This window comes from Danio aesculapii, chromosome 9 (genome assembly GCF_903798145.1).
Source record: "Danio aesculapii chromosome 9, fDanAes4.1, whole genome shotgun sequence".
In the NCBI taxonomy this organism is placed as follows: Eukaryota; Metazoa; Chordata; class Actinopteri; order Cypriniformes; family Danionidae; genus Danio; species Danio aesculapii.
Window position 1 is genome coordinate 45,773,361 of NC_079443.1, and position 19,782 is coordinate 45,793,142.

The 19,782-nt window shown below is 41.7% G+C and overlaps 1 protein-coding gene across 2 annotated transcripts in view; it reads right to left on the reverse strand.

Annotated features, from left to right (window-relative positions):
• The window catches only part of pde1a (phosphodiesterase 1A, calmodulin-dependent), a 145,838-nt gene that overhangs the window by 71,630 nt on the left and 54,426 nt on the right, over nucleotides 1–19,782 (reverse strand). The window lies entirely within an intron of this gene.

The following is a 19,782-nucleotide window of genomic DNA, read 5'->3' on the forward strand; positions in this document are numbered from 1 at the left end:
GTGAGGTGACAGTGCTAACCACTGAACCAAGCATGTTATTATATGTGGTAATTTCTCATGCAGCATTTACTACACATAGCCGTAGGTTAGAAGCAATGCTCATGTTTGAATAAATTGATTTTGAAACCAATTTTTGCTTAGCTTATCACTGCACTTTGACTCTGTGTAGTAAATGTAAACACTGCTCCATCTGAACACACATGCAGGAAGTTTACTAGAACCAGCTTTACTGACAAAATGTATAGAAACCGTATATTGTGTGTTTTCAAAACCCAGATCTAATATTCAAACCTCATTCAAATTAGCATGTACACTCACTGGGCACTTCATTAAGTACAGCTGTCCAACTGCTTGTTAACATAAATTTCTAATCAGCCAATCACATGGCAGCAACTCAGTGCATTTAGGCATGTAGACATGGTCAAGACAATCTGCTGTAGTTCAAACCGAGCATCAGAATGGTGTAGAAAGGTGATTTAAGTGACTTTGAACATGGCATGGTTGTTGGTACCAAACGGGCTGGTCTGAGTATTTCAGAAACTGCTGATCTACTGGGATTTTCTTGCACAACCATCTCTAGGGTTTTCAGAGAATGGTCAGAAAAAGAGAAAATATCCAGTGAGTGGCAGTTCTGTGAGCGCAATTGCTTTGTTGATGCCAGAGGTCAGAGGAGAATGGCCAGACTGGTTCGAGCTGAAAGAAAGGCAACAGTAACTCAAATAACCACTCTGCAGGTCTGCAGAAGAGTATCTCCGAAGACATTGAACCTTGAGGCAGATGGGCTACAGCAGCAGAAGACCACACTGAGTGCCACTTCTGTCAGCTAAGAACAGGAAACTGAGGCTACAGTTCACACAGACTCACCAAAATAGGACAATAGAAGATAGGAAACATGCTTCCTGGTCTGATGAGTCTTGATTTCTGCTGTGACATTCTGATGGTAGGGTCAGGCTGGTGTAATAGTGTAAAGTGTAGTGGTGTAATGATGTGGGGATATTTTCTTGGCACACTTTGGGCCCATTAGTACCAGTTGAGCATCGTGTCAACGCCAGAGCCTACCTGAGTAAACCGGGAATCATCCCAGACTGGTTTATTGAACATGACAATGAGTTCACTGTACTTAAAAAGCCTCCACAGTCACCAGATCTCAATCCAACAGAGCACCTTTGGGATGTGGTGAAATGGGAGATTTGCTTCATGGATGTGCAGCCGACAAATCTGCAGCAACTGCGTGATGCTGTCATGTCAATATGGACCAAAATCTTTGATAAATATTTCCAGTACCTCGTTGAATCTATGGCATGAAGGATTAGGGCAGTTCTAAAGGCAAAAGAAGGTCCAACTCGGTAATAGTAAGGTGTACCTAATAAAGTAGCCAGTGAGTGTAAATCTTCTTTGACAAAATTATTGCCATCTCCAAAACATAATTCAAAGGATCTCAACACACACTGTATAATCCCCACAGTAAAACACATTGTTTATTTGACAAGTAAAAGCAGAAGCTTATTAGGCCGATTAATGGAGGTTTAAGGCAATAAGTGTGCATTATTTATAAGAGTAAAAATCTAAGCTTGTAATTAAAGGAAATTTTAAAAGAGCAGCATTTAAAACAATGTCTCTAACTTCATTAATGTCTTTATGGTAACCAATTTATTATATGCTTACTAAATAAAAGCAGTAATTGAACTGACTGATTTTTGCTATGCTGTACCTGTGATACATTTTAAATATTGCTCAGCACATTTTTATGTAACATCTGTGCCTGCTCTCAAGCAGACGGACAGCTGTTTTGTGTTACAAACAAATGTGTTTGTTGTAAGCACACTTCATAACCAAATTCATGATCTTCTGCATTCAAAGACATGTGGTGCAGGCTGTACAGTCGTACAATCCCACTATACAGGGTAAATGTTAGTCTATATCATTTTTTTAATATGGCATAACTATCCTGTTCCACTACCTAACTGGGAAAACTATTGTCAAATGTAAGGGGTTAATTCAATTTACATCCTCAGTGCTTTGTTATGAACTTTGAACAGCTTGCTGTCAGCTCTGAAATATGTACAATACTCCACTGTGTTCCCCTGACAATATGTTAGTATCTGCAAAAAATGCAATCTGATAGGTAGTGTTTAATCTACCTTACGAATTTAGTCATCGTTCCCCAGACAGCTCCCTTCACGCTTCCCAAAACACTCTTCAGACTCAAATTTATTAAGCAATATTAAAAAAAAAATAAAAAAAAAAAGAAAAAAAAAAAAAAACACTGCAAATCTATCTTTACAGATGCAATTATTCATTTTTAACTTTGTTTTATTTTGATATTATTTATTAAATTAGCTGATAATTTTTTTTTTGGAAACAAATTTAAATATTATTTAATTTTTAAAAATATAATATAATATAATATAATATAATATAATATAATATAATATAATATAATATAATATAATGTAACGTAACATAACAAAACACAAAGTAATGTAATATAATATAATATAATATAATATAATATAATATAATATAATATAATATAATATAATATAATATAATATAATATAATATAATATAATATAATAAACAGCTAAGCATAACATAACGTATTATATAATATACGTAACATAATATAATATAATAAACATAACATAACAATGCAACGTAACATAACGCAACATAATATAACATAATATAATGAACTTAAAATAATGTAACAATGTATAATATAATATGAACTTAACATAACGTAAGAACGTAATATAACATAACATAATGTAACGTAACACAACAATGCAACGTAATGTAATATAATATAATGTAATGAACTTAACATAACGTGATGTACAATATAACATAACGAACGTAACATAACATAACATAACATAAGATGATGTAACGTAACAACGCAATGCAATGTAATATAACATAATATAACGAACTCAAAATAACGTAACAATGTATAAAATAATATAATTAACTTAACATAACGTAACAATGTATAATATAATATAATGAACATAGCGTAGCATAACATAGCGTAGCATAACATAACGTAACGTATAGTATTTACTTAACATAATGTAACAACAATGTAACATGACATAATGTAACATAACACCATATAATATACATAACATAATATACTATAATGAACGTAACAATGTAATGTAACATAACAACGTAATGTAATATAATATAATGAACTTAACGTAACAATGTATAACATAATATAATGAACATAATGTAACATAACGTAACAACGTAATGTAACATAATATATAACTTAAAATATAATATAATATAATATAATATAATATAATATAATATAATATAATATAATATAATATAATATAATATAATATAATATAATATAATAAACATAACCAGGGCTTGACATTAATGCCAGCCAACCCATAAAATGTGGGTAGATTTCAGCTGAGGGGGGTTAGACAGATACCCCCACTAGACACTTTGGCTGGTTGAAAATTATTTTTAAAAATTGCCAGAGCTACCTCGTACCTAAAGATTAGCAGATTAGTTTAAGACAGTTTGTCAATATGTGTGCAAATGTGATCTTAAAATCGAAAAGCAGCACGATTGATTCACGTGAGTAAAAGAAAACAGGTGAATACAGAATGAGAGGATGATCACTGATGTTGTGACCGAGGCACAGGTGATGCGATGCGTGCGAGTGCTTAAAATCTCCCGTTTCGCTGTGCAAAACAACTGTGCCTGGAAACGTAACTGTTGTGATCATTTCTCTTTGAAATAGATTAGAAAAAAGGGGTTGCTCGTGCAGCCACAGTCCTGCTGCTTTCAAGAGCTCCAGATGTTATGTCTGCAGCAGCTGTTGCCGCTTTCTCTTTTACAATTCTTTGAACAGATTATTACTGGGCCTAACGTTTACCATGTGCATGTGATCATCGTTCACTATCGCACCCAGAATGTTTTTCATCTGCTTTCTTTTGCTTGCAGTTATTTTTGTTAATATGGTTTAATTATCATCCTTTACAATAATATTGCTTTAATATGAGATGACTCTCCTTTAGCCTGGACGAACTACTGTGTAAAGTTTTAGATACATGAGAAGAATTTTTGTCAATTGTTTTTTAAGAACATTTTTGATGAATAAAAAGTGTATTTATAGCTATATTTAGCTTGTTTTAACACATTATTTAAAATTTGTGGCAAGGAAATAATTAGTTTGGTGTGGCCAAAGAAAAAAATTGGTAAATCCTCAGTGTTGAACCCTAAAAAAGTCATGTGAATCAAAACAAAAAGTTAAATTAACTAGGAGGCATGTGGACATAACACAAAATTAAAAAATTGGTGATTTTTAGCATGCCAAATTCAAATTCATGCATTTAAAATATATTTTCCCAACAACAAAATTGTGGCTAGTAAAAATGGCGGGTGGCTAATAACATTGGAAAACTACCAGCCACAGTGGCTGGTAATCAAAATAGTTAATGTCTAGCACTGGACATAACATAACGTCACGTAGCATAGTGTAGCATAACGTAACGTAATATAATATAATATAATTCTACAATAAGGAATAGCTCTTTGGCATAATTTTGAAGACTGAATAAGAATTTCACACAATAGCTATTTTTCATATTACAATTAACCCTTTTCCAATGAAATAAATACATTTTTAAACTCATATGCATACATCTAGACTTTCTACTATGGCACTAGTCCTTAAACTAGCTTAGTCAGCGAGGTTTCACTAGCTATTTTATCAGCACTGTTTCTGTAGGAAAATGAAAATAAATGTTGATCGATGGCTGATTCAGGCGTTGCGTTCGCTCCTCATAAATGTCAATGCATCAAAGTGGTCTATGTGATGGACTGCAGATGTCAACTAAACTGACCAATGGGATGTTAGGTGCAGGATGTGTTGTTTGTCATTGCAAACAAATAGTCGGAAAAGCCTCCTTTCCAGAGCCATGCCTGCAAGTTTGAATTCCCATGCAAGATGATACCGTCAGCAAAGGAGAGGAACCTCAAGGGGAACATCAGGGGTACAAAACAAACCAAGCAAAAGAACAACAGAAGAAGAATCACACACAAAATGCATCCCAGGATAATTGAAAAGCCAAAACTTCTAAAGTCACTAAAAGTCAATTGACAACAACCGCTGTTTTCAAAAACATATTTCGCTTACTGAAATAAAACAGAAATGTAAAATAAAGTGTGCAATATACTGGTATTGCAAATAAGTGTGATAAATGGAAAGTGATAGTTATTGTGTTAATTAAAGGTATCCCAGTGCACTGGTATTGGCTGTAATTATGATATTTAAAGATGAACAATATACACACATATGATAATATTGCATATTGCTGACAAAAGTCTTGTCGCCCATCCAAGTTTTAGGAACAGCAAATAATAACTTGACTTCTAGTTGATCGTTTGGTATCAGAAGTGGCTTATATAAAAGACAAAGGTCTCTAGATTACGCTTATTTTACCAAAATAAAATATGATAATGTCTTGATTTTTAATTATTTAATTACGACAGTAAGGTCTGACTTTGCTTGAACAAAAATTGTCACGTAACAGAAATAATGTACAGAATAGAATATATAGTCATGGTGTAGTGGAAAAAGAATTAATACTGTGTATGACTCCCATGAGCTTGGAGGACTGCATCCATACATCTCTGCAATGATTCAAATAATTTTGATATTAATAAAGTCATTTGGAATGGCAAAGAAAGCGTTCTTGCAGGACTCCCAGAGTTCTTTAAGCTTTGGATTTATCTTCAATGCCTCCTCCTTCATTTTACCCCAGACATGCTCAATAATGTTCATGTCTGGGGACTGGGCTGGCCAATCGTGGAGCATCTTGACCTTCGTTGCTTTCAGGATCTTTGATGTGGAGGCTGAAGTATGAGAAGGAGCCCTATCCTGCTGAAGAATTTGCCCTCTCCTGTGGTTTGTAATGTAATGGGCAGCACAAATCGTCACCTTAGAATTATAAGGTTCTATCTGACATTTTTTTCAAAACTGAGTTATTGACATAATCTTATTAAATGACATCTTATTTACATTATAGGATGTTTTTTATATGTTGTTCACATTTTAAGACTTATAAAAAAAAACAACAACAAATGTTACACACATATTGTTTCCTATGGAATGCGAAAACTTTGAAGCTCAATGTCTCAAAATCATTCAGAACACAGATAGAACCTTATAATTCCAAGGTGATGAAATGTCTTGATACCTCAGGCTGTTGATGTTGCCATCCACTCTGCAGATCTCTCGCATGCCCCATAATGAATGTAACCCCAAATCATTATTTTTACTTCACCAAACATGACTGATTTCTGTGAGAATCTTGGGTCCATGCGGGTTCCTATAGGTCTTCTGCAGTATTTGTGATGATTGTGATGCAGTTCAACAGATGATTCATCAGTAAAATCGACCTTCTGCCACTTTTCCAAATGATCAACTAGAAGTCAAGTTATTATCTGTTGCTTTTACATCTGGGATTGACCACAAGACTTTTGCAGGTAATGTACTCTGTACCAGATATCTACAAGCAACACTCATAGTAAAACTACCAAATAGTGCATAAATCTTACAAACTTGTAGAAAAACCCTTACATGGACAAATGAATCCAATCATTGCTGCAGCTGAATGGTATGAAGATAGAAATGTTTGGCTGATGAAATGTGAAGCGCTTAAACATATGATTGCATGATTCATAGGAATGATGTATATTTATAAAGGTACCGTAATGCTAATCAACAGAGCCTTTATCACTTATTAGATCAACTAAAAACAGTGGCTCCTTTTGTACTTACGGGCATCATGAATTAGTTCAATTTTTTCAACTCATCTTTATTTCTATAGCCCTTTTACAATGTAGATTGTGTCAAAGCAGCTTAACATAGAAGTTCTAGTGAACTGAAACTGTGTCAGTCAAATTTTCAGAGTTGAAGTTCAGGTTAGTTCAGTTCAGTGTGGTTTAATTTTCACTGCTGAAAGTCCAAACACTGAAGAGCAAATTTAACCAAATTCCCAAACAAGCTAAAATTAAAATGTAAGTGAATTAAATTGAAAGCAAAATGTATATTTGTTTGTGTGTCTATATACATTCATTCATTTTCTTTTTGGCTTAGTCCCATTATTAAACACAGCGGATGCCCTTCCAGCTGCAACCCACCTCTGGGAAACATCCATACACACTCATACACTACAGACAATTTAGCCCACCCAATTCACCTGTACCGCATGTTTTTGGATTGTGGAGGAAACCGAAGCACCCGGAGGAAACTCACACGAATGCATGGAGAACATGCAAACTCCACACAGAAACGCCAACTGACCCAACTGAGGCTCGAACCAGCGACCTTCTTGCTGTGAGGCGACATGTGTGTGTACAGTAAATCTTAAATTCCTAACATTGTGGGGATAATGTCCCCAAAATGTTGACCTTGTGGGGAAATGTTCCCCTTCGGATGGGGAACTCCAATGCTATGTGGAAACTTCCACTATGGGGATTTCGTCAGAATCCAATCATCTGAAAGAGTATAAAAACGGGCCAATGAAATGCCAATGAGTTGGCAGCGTCAGCGTGCACAGCTGGCGTCAATGACAATCAGTCATGCTATAAAGACGCAGCCAGTGCCATGCTCGACATCCTTTCGCTTTCAGAGCCTTTCACGAAGCTTCTGAGAGAGTCTTTGAGGGTATCTCCAACCTGTGTCTACAGAGAGAGATCGAGAAGCAGCTTCTCCCGGTCCAGAGCGCGTATACGCAGTGGCAGATGGTCGAGCTGGGTATTTCTCCCTTGCCTGGCGTCCTTTGGGTCCGGTCCTCCAAGAGCGGTTTGTATAGGAAAAAAGCTTTCCTAAAAGAGCAACACGGTCGTGCAGCGCGTCTTTTTCAAGACGTCACTCCGACCGTGCGTTTCTGGATGCGGTGGTTTCCTATCCCCGGATGATGGGCACGAGCACAGCGTTTCATGTCTGGGGGTCCAGCATGTTAATGCAGTGCTCGCGGGCAGTGCATGCCATCACTGATGTCATGTCTGTTGCGCAGTTAAGATCGCGGCTCGCTCTTGCAAAAGAGCCACCCACCCCAGTTGTCCCCCGCACTGCGGTTGGCACTCGGGCAGATCTGAGGGTTTCAGTGAGAGTAAATCCGCCGCCCCCGGGCCGTGGACCTCTCGCTCCTCCACGCGCTCCATCCAAGCTTCAGGTGAAGAGAAGCGCTCCGTCCTTGGATGGTCGCTCTCTCACCTGATGACACCGGGGGTCAGATGTCCATCGCTGCATCGGAGGATGGGCTGTCATTGTCTGATGAGGATGCGAGCCCGCTCGCTCCCTCCCTCCGGGGTGGAGAGCGCGGCGTTAGCATCTAAAAAGCAGACATGATGGCCGTGCTTTCTCGGGCTGCTTCGGCCGTGGGTCTGGTGATGGTTTATCCCCCAGCCCCGCGGCCGGGCCGACTAGATGGGTGTATGTGGAGGATATAAGGAGGCAAGACCTTCAAAGCCTCCCGTCCCCTTCTTCCCGGAAGTGCACAGTAAACTCACGCTGTCCTGAGGGCACTTTTTTCTGCCCGATCTGCGTGCGCTTCCATCCTCACCATCCTTGGAGGTTGGGCTGTCAAGGTCTGACGAGGATTCGAACCCGCTCGCTCCCTCCGGGACTTTGAGCGCGGCGTCGAATCCAGAAGCAGACTTTGCGGCTGTGCTTCCCCAGGCTGCTTCGGCCGTGGCTCTGGAGATGGTTTATCCCCCAGCTCCGCGGCCGGACCGATTAGAGGGGTGTGATGTGGAGGATGAAGGCGAGACCTTCTAAGCCTCCCCATCCCCTTCTTCCTGGTTGGGCACAGTAGGCTCACGCAGTGTGCTGCGTGCGCCTTCCCCCTCACCATGCACGCTATGGCCACCTACCAGCGCTACCAAGCGCAGGCGCTGGCCCGGCTGCGCGAGGATGGTTCTGACCCAGGACTGAGCATGCGCTCCGCACCGCAACCGACTATGCTCTTACAAAAAAAAAAAAAAAAAAAAAGTCGGCTGTGTGTGCCCTGGGAAGGACGATGATCACATCCGTGAACCAGGAATGCCACCTCAGGCTAAACCTGGTGATGTGTGTGACGTTGACAAAGTTCGCTTTCTTAACTCACCCATTTCCCAGGCTGGCCTGTTCGGCGACACTGGCAGTGAATTCGCCCAGGAATTCACGCCGGTGAAAGAGCAGTCGGAGGCGATGGGCGAGGTCTCTATCGGCGGGATTGTATGACCGCTCCCCCCCGCCGAGCCATCCACATCCGCTGCTTTTTCGCCGAGGACGCCCGCCCGCAGCTTTGCTTCGCCGCCCCGCCTGCGCCTCCGGCCACGCGGCTGCGCCGAGCATCGCGCAGGCAACCAGCGTCCCCCGCCCAGGGCGCCGCTAAGTTCGGTAAAACGGACCGCGAAGCGTCCCTGAGGCGGGCCATCTGGGGAGGAGGGAATTTGCTCTTTCCCCGCTGGAGGGCGGGGCACGTTATTTAAAGGCGTAAAAAAAAAAAAAAAAAAAAACGCCATCAAAATCCTCAGTGAAAGAGCACTTTTCCCCTCCTCCGGATGTGACAGCCCGAACACTGCCAGTCTGGGACGCTATGCCTTCCAGCTCGCAGGATCGGTGCATTTCGCCAATGGCTCATGGAGCACGAGAGAACGGTCTCCTTTCTCTCCACTCCCAGCCCCTCTCCTGGAGTTTGAGTGCGAGACGAGAACATCTCCTCTCCTGCTCTCCTGTGGGACCCCAGCGCTCCCCGGATGAGCCCACTCACTCCACGCTGCCCCGCCGCTGGCACGTCAGCGATCGTGCGGGTGGGACCATTTGCGGGGGCTCTGCCTGCCTGGTTAGCGCGGGCCAGCCCATCGCAATGGCTCATCCATACGACCAGACTCGGCTATGCGATTCAGTTCGCTAAACGGCCTCCCAGGTTCACGGGCAACCAGGGTCAGTCCTGCGTCCGCCCCTGTCTTGCGAGAGAAGATTGCTGTCCTCCTGGCGAAGGATGCAATCGAGCCGGCCCTCCAGCCGAGATGGAGCGCGGGTTTTACAGCCTGCACTTCATCGTGCCCCCCCCAAAAAAAAAAAAAAAAAAAAAAAAAAAAAAAGCGGTGGGCTACGGCCAATCCTATATCTGCACATTTTGAACCGCTGCCTTCACTGGCTGCGCTCCGAAATGCTTACGCAGATGCGCATCACGCAATGCGTTCGTCCTCAGGATTGGTTTGCAGCAATAGATCTGAAGGACGCGTATTTTCATATCTCCACACTTCCACGCCACCGGCAGTTTCTGCGGTTTGCGTTTGAAGGTCGAGCGTGGCAATACAAGGTCCTCCCCTTCGGGCTCTCTCTGTCTCCGCGAGTTTTCACCAAGCTCGCGGAGGGTGCCCTCGCGCCCCTTCGGCTCGCCGGCATCCGCACGCTCAATTATTTCGATGACTGGTTGATTTTTAGCCCACTCTCGGGAGCAATTGATTATGCACAGAGACAAGGTGCTCCGGCACCTCCGCCCGTTGGGGTTTCAGGTCAACCGAGAAAAGAGCAAGCTCGCCTCCGTGCAGAGCATCTCCTTTCTCTGGTTGGAGCTGGACTCGATCACTATGGAGGCGCGCCTCTCACGAGAGCGCGCCGAGGTAATGCTGAACTGTCTGAGAGAGTTTGACAGGAAAAAAAGTGGTCCCCCTGAAATTATTTCAGAGGCTCCTGGGGCATATGGCATCCGTAGCCGCGGCCACGCCGCTCGGATTGCTCCATATGAGACCACTACAGCATTGGCTTCACGATCGGGTCCCCAGACGCGCATGGCACGCGGGCACACACTGAGTGACTGTCACTGCGCTGTGTCACCGCACCCGCACCCCCTGGAAAGGACCCCTTCTTCCTACGGGCCAGTGTGCCCCTAGGTCAGGCGTCCAGGCAGGCTGTCGTTTCGGCAGATGCCTCCAGTATGGGGTGGGGGGCCGTGTGTAGCGGGCATGCTGCTGCGGACCTGTGGAGGGGAACCCAGCTGCATTGGCATATCAACTGCCTAGAGCTGTTGGCAGTGTTTCTCGCTCTGCGCCGCTTTTTACCGGTGCTGAGGGAGCAACACGTGCTGGTCAGGACGGACAGCACGGCCGCGGTAGCGTGTTCCATCCGGATGGGGGTATACGCTCCCGCTGCATGTCTCAGCTCGCTCGCCGTCTGCTCCTCTGGAGTCATACGCGGCTGAAGTCGCTGCTTGCTATTCACACCCCGGATGGGCTCAACCGTGCGGCCAACAGGCTCTCACGGCAGCTCCTTCCCCGGGAGAATGGCGACTCCACCCCGAGTCATGCGTAAGTATGCACTCCCCCCAGTGAGCCTACTCGCGCAGTTTCTGTGCAAGGTCAGGGAGGACGAGGGGCAGGTCTTGCTAGTTGCGCCCCTGGCCCAACCGGACCTGGATATCAGAACTCTCCCTCCTCGCGACGCCCCCCCTGGCGAGTCCCTTTGAGAGAGGACCTACTCTCTCAGGGACAGGGCACCATCTGGCACCCTCGCTTAGTTCTGTGGAACCTCCACGTGGGGTCCATAAGACGCGACGAGGAAGACTTAGGTAACCTACCGGTGGCGGTGGTTAATACCATCACTCAGGCTAGTGCACCCTCTACGAGGCATGCCTACGCCCTGGAGTGGAGTCTATTCACTGAGTGGTGCGCTTCTCGCCGAGAAGACCCCCGATCTTGCCAGATCAGTGTTGTGCTTTCTTTCCTTCAGGACAGGTGGAGCGAAGGCTGTCGCGCTCCACACTGAGGGTTTACGTGGCCGCCATCTCCGCTCATCATGATGCGTGGATGGCGGCACCGTGGGGAGGCATAACCTCATCATCCAGTTCCTCAGAGGTGCTAGGCGGATGTTTCCACCCCGCCCCCCTCTCATACCCTCTTGAGATCTCGCGGTAGTGCTACGAGCCTACGTGGGGATCCCTTCGAACCACTCGACTCGGTATCCTTGAGATTTCTGTCCTTGAAGACAGCTCTGCTGGTCGTGTTGGCATCGGTTAAGAGGGTTAGGTACCTGGAGGCATTTTCGGTCAGTGACTCGTGCCTAGAATTCGGGCCGGCCTACTCTCACGTTGTCCTGAGACCCCGGCCCGGCTATGTGCCCAAGGTTCCTACCACGCCGTTAACAATCAGGTAGTGAGCCTGCAAGCGCTGCCCGCGGAGGAGGCAGACCCAGCCCTTTCATTGTTGTGTCCTGATTCGCGCTTGCGAATATATGGGGACCACACTCAGAGCCTTAGATCCTCTGACCAGCTCTTTGTCCATTACAGTGGTCGGCAGATGGGAAGTGCCGTATCTAAACAGAGGTTGGCCCACTGGATAGTGGATGCCATCTCCCTCGCCTTTGGGCCAGGGTGAGCCGTGTCCCCCGGGGGTGAGAGCGCACTCCACTACGGAGCATCGCATCCTCCTGTGCGTTAGCACGCGGCGCCTCTCTGACAGACATTTGTAGAGCTACGGGTTGGGTGACACCCAATACATTTGCAATTTTACAATCTGCAAGTGGAGCCGGTTTCCTCAAGGGTATTAGGCAACCCTTGGTGATTGAGGAAACGATTCGGTTGAGGTGTCGAAACACGCTTGCTGCGCCACTCTCCCTAACCCGGAGATACGTGCGCTTTTTCAGCTTTGTCAGTTTAGTTCCCCATTTCTTTGGCGAACCCTGCAGAGTTCCTCCGAGGCCCCCAGCACCTGACTCAGCGGAGGAGTCAGGTGTTGGCCCGTTACGTTGTCGGCATGCCCGCTGGTCAGCCCGCGTTCTGGGTATAGGTGCCTGCTATGTGTGATCCCCGCTGGCGATCCCATATGTTCACTCAGCCACGGTATAGTCCCCCCTTCTAGGGCAGGCTCGTGTCTTCCCTCCCCGCTAACCATCCTTATGCAAGGACTCCCCATCTCTGGGCTAGTCCATAGGTTGTCACCAGGTCTCCCCTCTGGGTAACAGGTGAGCTCCGCAGCGTCCTCCCTATCGGGACTGAACGCTTTCCCAACGTACTGTCGTATCAAAACCTATTTTACTGGGTTATTGCGACTCCCCGAAAAACATAACTGTTCTGAACAGGTAAGTGAGGGCCAGGGGACACGTTGGAAGACTGTGTCTCGGGGCGTTGTAGGTGCGCTCGCTCTACTGCGTGGCACACCCTTCGCCAGGGACGCAGTAAGGTTCTTTCGTTGTGGCGTTTTCCATAGATTTTCCCATAGTGGAAGTTTCCACATAGCATTGGAGTTCCCCATCCGAAGGGGAACGCTACGGTTACTAAAGTAACCCTTCGTTCCCCGAGGGGGGGAACGGAAATGCTATGTTCCTTCGCCACAACGATTGTCCCTTAGCTGTTGAGCGTGAAAGTCTCTTCAGCTAGAAAAGGATGTCGAGCATGGCACTGGCTGCGTCTTTATAGCATGACTGATTGTCATTGACGCCAGCTGTGCACGCTGACGCTGCCAACTCATTGGCATTTCATTGGCCCGTTTTTATACTCTTTCAGATGATTGGATTCTGACGAAATCCCCATAGTGGAAGTTTCCACATAGCATTTCCGTTCCCCCCCTCGGGGAACGAAGGGTTACTTTAGTAACCGTAGCGTTTTTAGTGCCCATGAGGGAAATGGCTCATAAATCAAACAGAATGAAGTATCTTGAACATGTAAATGTAGATTGTTTGGGTTTAGGAGAAGGGAATATATATATACAGTATAAAAATCCTACAAATGTACAAGGGTATGTGTGTATATCCCATTATGCAACAAGCTCAGTGACAAGTCTATTCATTCATTCATTCATTCATTGTCAGCTTAGTCCCTTATTTATGAGGGGTCACACCACAGTGGAATAACCAACCAACTATTTCATTCAACTATTTTTTACTCAGCAGATGCCCTTCCAGCCACAACCCAGTATTGGGAAACACCCATACACACCCATTCACTATACGGACAATTTTGTTTACCCAATTCCCCTGTAGCACATGTCTTTGGACTATGGGGGGAAACTGGAGCACCTTCAGGAAACCCACGTGAACACGGGGAGAACATGCAAAACTCCACACAGAAATGCCAATTGGTCCAGGGCATTTCTAACTTGTCAAAATGCCAACTTGAACCACCAACCTTCTTGCTGTGAGGCAACAGTGCTAATCACTGAGCCATCGTGCCACCCCAAGTCTATTCAAGAAAGTATAATTCATTCATATTTAATAATTTAAAATGGACCAATGTATTCAGAAATATAAATTGGACAAAAGCTTGGCGTTCTTATGAAATATAGTGTATAAAAGTAAAAGAAGTTATATTTAAATTTTTAGAGTGTATATATCCAGCTAAAGAGGTTTTAGATATATTTAATTTGGATACTGATTATTCCTGTGATTTTTGTTGCATGCAAAAAAAATCTATTGTCCATATGTTTTGTGATTGTATGTACACAAGGGGTTCCTAGGTGGATGTGGAAAATTCTCTTAGAAGGAAAACAAATACTGTATTCAAGTTACAAAATTTTGATATTTGCATTTATTATGCCAATACATTCATTCATTCATTCATTTTCTTTTCGGCTTAGTCCCTTTATTATTCTGGGGTCGCCACAGTTGAATGAACCGCCAACTTATCCAGCATTTGTTTTATGCAGCGGATGCCCTTCCAGCTGCAACTCATCACTGGGAAGCACATACACACTTATTCACACACACATACACTACGGACAATTTAGCCTACACAATTCACCTGTACCGCATGTCTTTGGACTGTGGGGGAAACCGGAGCACCCCCACGCGAACACAGGGAGAACATGCAAACTCCACACAGAAACGCCAACTGACCCAGCCGAGGCTCGAACCAGCGAACTTCTTGCTGTGAGGCGACTGCACTACCTACTGCACCACTGCGTTGCCCTATGCCAATCCATGTAAAATAAATTTACCTTTCTAGTACAACCTTTCATTATTATGAGAAAGTTTCATCTACATAAAAAACGGACTGAATCAAAGCCAAATTTTGTTCACTTCCTTCAAGAGACTAAGGACTACTGCACAGGTTTGGAGTACATTGTTAATTAAAAAGCAGAGACTTGTAATATTCTTAAGAAATATAACATTTTTAATTGCTGAATGTTTTTTTATTTGCACTTTGGCATATATTTTTGTAAATTACTGTATAATTCTGTATTTGTTGTTAATAATAATATTTTTTTAAACTATAACTCATTTAATAACAAAAAAGCTCAACTATAAAAAACAGCTCAAAGCATTGAACCAAATTCCTCTGCATATTATGTATTTTATGCATTAATCACTATCATATCAATGTGTTTGTACCAAACTCAACTGAAATCAATTGAGCTTTGCGTGAGAACTGCAATTTGTATGACGCACTTGTTGATATCCATGTAGCACACTCCAAATCCATCACTTTTGAGATCCAAAACCAGTTAGTACCCCAAGTATTATGTACACAGGCAGCTTGCTAGATTTTGAAACCTAGCCAGTATCTCCTAATGCTCGAGAATGCAAACCAGCTTTGAGACTGACGTGCCTGACAAAAGCATGCAGCAGTACCTGTTGCACATCTGCTTCCGTTTTATATATGCAAAACATACAGCAATTAGCAACCTGCTTGAAATAACAGAGCAATGCAATGAACCCCAGCTTAATGTTCTGCCTCTAATGACTGCGTAACCACATTAGACGGGGGCATTTAGTGAAGGGTATTTTGCTTCCATTCCTTTGAAATGCGCTGTGGCTGATAACAGAGCAAAAGCAGATAAGGTTGAAAGTGCCCCTGGGAATCAAAGTCATGCTTTAGATGCACTGTTTGCGCAGACAGTTTGACCGAATGGACTCGGTTTTGTTGGTTAGACTTGATTTTGATGGTCACCTCTAGATATTGTTGACTTTGCAACTACAGTTGAAGTCAGAATTATTAGCCTCCCCTATTTATTTTTTCCCCAAGTTCTGTTTATTGAATATGAATACGTTTTTTTTAACACATTTCTAAACAAGTACTTTCTAATATCTGATTTCCTTATCTCATGTCATGTCATGATGGCAATATGTCATATTTTACTAGCTATTTTTCAAGATACTAGTATTCAGTTTAAAATGAAGCAATTTAAAAGGCATAACTAGGTTAACTTGGCACGTTAGTTTAATTACGCAAGTCATTGAATAATGATGGTTTGTTCAGTAGACAAGCTTAAAAATGTTGCTTAAGAGGGCTGATAATATTGACCTTAAAATAGTTTAAAGTTAATTAAAAACTGCTTTTATTATAGCCAAAATAAAACAAATACGACTTTCTCCAAAAGAAAAAATATTATAGGAAATACTTTGAAAATTCCTTGCTCTGTTAAACACCATTTGGAAAATATTTGGAAAAGAAAAAAATTATTTACAGGAGGGCTAATAATTTTGACTTCAACTGTATACGTCAAGCCTTTAGAGTAGTGTGTATAGGTAAACGGTTGTGTGGTGTTCACTCGGTTTTTTAAATGTTTTGTTAAAATACTCAACAGATGTTTACCTCAGCCCTTTTGCAAGAAAAATAAACAGTATTTATTAATAAAATGTTCCATTGACCTTTGTTAGATCACATATACGAGTTAAAGTGCTATAATAATGATTTGGGGCTTGACTTTACAGTATGTACTTTTTGTACTTGATGCCTGTTGTGTATACTGTCCATCTAGGGCAGGGATTCTCAACCGGTGGCCCACTAGAGGGCCTCAGCGATCCTGCAGGTGGGCCGCGAGATAGCTTAAAATTAACTTGATTATTGATTTGATTTCATTATTAAATATGTTTTATATAAAAATGATTGGTGTAACAGCATTTCCCATTTTCTGAACTCACTGTACAAAACAGACTTAACCGTGGCTGCACTTCAACCTGCTGCACGTCAACTAGGACTACATGCTCAGCTGTATACAGCAAACCATCACGCAAATGTAAAGGTAACAATGATTGGAGTTAAAACCAGTTCACAAAAATTTCGGAGAAGGAGGTGGGCCCCGAAGTGAAAAAAAAATTGAGACCCCCTGATCTAGGGTCCACACCCGAGGACAGAGTTAAGGTACCCAGGACCTACAATTTCTACAATTACTTTAACCCCATGTTTAGTGAATCCTGCATGTAATATAAATGAGGGGTGTACAGTGCGTGGTCTTTGAATTTATTCTGATTTATGTTTTTTGTAGAAAATGAAAGAAATGTAAAAATAATTCTAATTAATTTTATCATTAGGACTAATTACTTTTATCAAGTTTATTGCACTGTACAAAGGTTAAGTTGACATATACTGTACAGTCAAGCCCAAAATGATTCCCTTGCAGATTCTGCCTCTTGTACATCATGTTATTATATTTTCAGAGAAACCTGTGCCATTTCTGGTCCAAAAAAACAAACAAAAAAGAAAGAAAAGAAAGCTGGTTTAATAGAAGTAACTTTAAATCATAATTTGCCAGGGGTAGGAATATTTTCTGGCATGACTGTAGACGCATTATTTACACTCTGAAAATGCCGTCTACATTCATTAATTCATTCATTTTCCTTCAGCTTGGTCCCTTTTCTCTTCAGGGGTCGCCATAACAGAATGAATCACCAACTTATATTTTTACACAGCGAATGCCCTTCTAGCTGCAACCCAGTACTGGGAAACATCCATACACATTTATTCACGACGGCCAATTTAGTTTATTCAATTCACCTATACCGCATGTTTTTGGACTGTGGGGGAAACCGGAGCAACCGGAGGAAACCCATGCCAACATGGTGAGCATATGCAAACTCCACAACTGACCCAGCTGGGACTTGAACCAGCGATCTTCTTGTTGTGAGGCGACAGTGCTAACGACTGAGCCACCATGTCACCCACATTTTCTTAATTTGCCAAATAAAAAAAAAATTGGCATATATACACACACACACAAACAGTTGAAGTCAGAATTATTAGCCCCCCTTTGATTTTTTTTTTTTTTTTTTTTTTTTTTTTTTTTACTTTTTAAAATATTTCCCAAATGATGTTTGACAGAGCAAGGACATTTTTACAGTATGTCTGATAATATTTTTTTCTTCTGGAGAAAGTCTTATTAGTTTTATTTCGGCTAGAATAAAAGCAGTTTTAAATTTTTTAAAAGCCATTTTAAAGTCAAAATTATTAGCCCCTTTAAGCTAATTTATTTGCGATAGTCTACAGAACAAACCATCGTAATACAATAACTTGCCTAATTACTTTAACCTGCCTAGTTAACCTAATTAACCTAGTTAAGCCTTTAAATGTCACTTTTAGCTGTATAGAAGTGTCTTGAAATGTGTGTGTATATATATATATATATATATATATGAGCAATATCACACGAGTAGCAGTGTGATGTGGCTAGCACTGGTGGGAGGTGTGCGTTGTCACAAGTTTCAAAAACCTTTTGTAAGAAAAAATACTTTTTTTCTACCATTAGAGCTAGTGTTTGAATGATTCTCTAGCGTAATGTCTAAAATGATGACCAAACCGGTAATTTTGCTGAGATTTTAAGATTATAAGGCTGAACAGCATGAAATGCCATCAGTCTACAGAGATATCTCCAAGTATTTCTCTGGCAATCAGGAGATCACAATACTAATATGGCATAAATACAGCACTACAACATAGAAGAGAGAGAGAGATCGACTTAGAAAGTCATTTACCTGTTTAATAATGATTTGATCAGCTGTAGTTTGAAATTACAAAGGTTTTCTTTGAGGGTTTATTATGCGTCTCTGTCGCCATCTTGTGGATGAATATAGTCTATCGTCTTTGCTCAAAGACAGGTTAATGGATGCGCGGATACGCTGTCTCTTCGAAATTATAAATATTTAAAATAGACACTATCCTTATAAATAAACTGCATAGTTGCAATCTAAACAACTACATTCTTGACTACAAAAGCCTCAAAAGTACATTGTTGCCCAACAGCAGCAATATTTGTCAAACTGTGTCCTCTGCTTGTTGCTGAACGTGTTCTGCTAACACAGACAAACTAAAATTACTAAAACTAAAAACATAAAAACCAAACAGAAACGTCTTCAATAATTTAAAACTTAGCTAAAATTAATAAAACCACTAATAAAACGTACTAAAATCTCTAACAACAAACTAAGCCAAACTAAAATAACAAAAAAAATGAATAATCAAACAAATCAAACAAACTAAAACAACAAAAAACAAAGCAAACTAAAACTAACAAAAACCATTAATAAAACAAACTAAAACTAACAAAAACCATTAATAAAACAAACTAAAATAAACAAAAAACATTAATAAAACAAACTAAAACTAACAAAAACCATTAATAAAACAAATTAAAATAAACAAAAAACATTAATAAAACAAACTAAAACTAACAAAAACCATTAATAAAACAAATTAAAATAAACAAAAAACATTAATAAAACAAACTAAAACTAACAAAAACCATTTAAAAAACTTAAAACTTAAAAACAGTATTCAAATAAAAACTAAATAAAAAAGGCAAGACTATAATAACCTTGGCTGATCTCTTCAAAAACTCAACAAGACACAAATCTGAGTTAATCATCCCAGGTAAAACACCCCAAATACTCAATCTGATCTTCATTCCACCTCACTGCTCTCTAGAAACAGCAACACATGCTAAAGCACCACAAAAGAAACTTTAAGCATAAAGCACAAGACAACAAAATCTGCGACTTCAAAACAAAAGTTCCCTTTAAACCCAAGACACCTGGAAGTCAAAGGC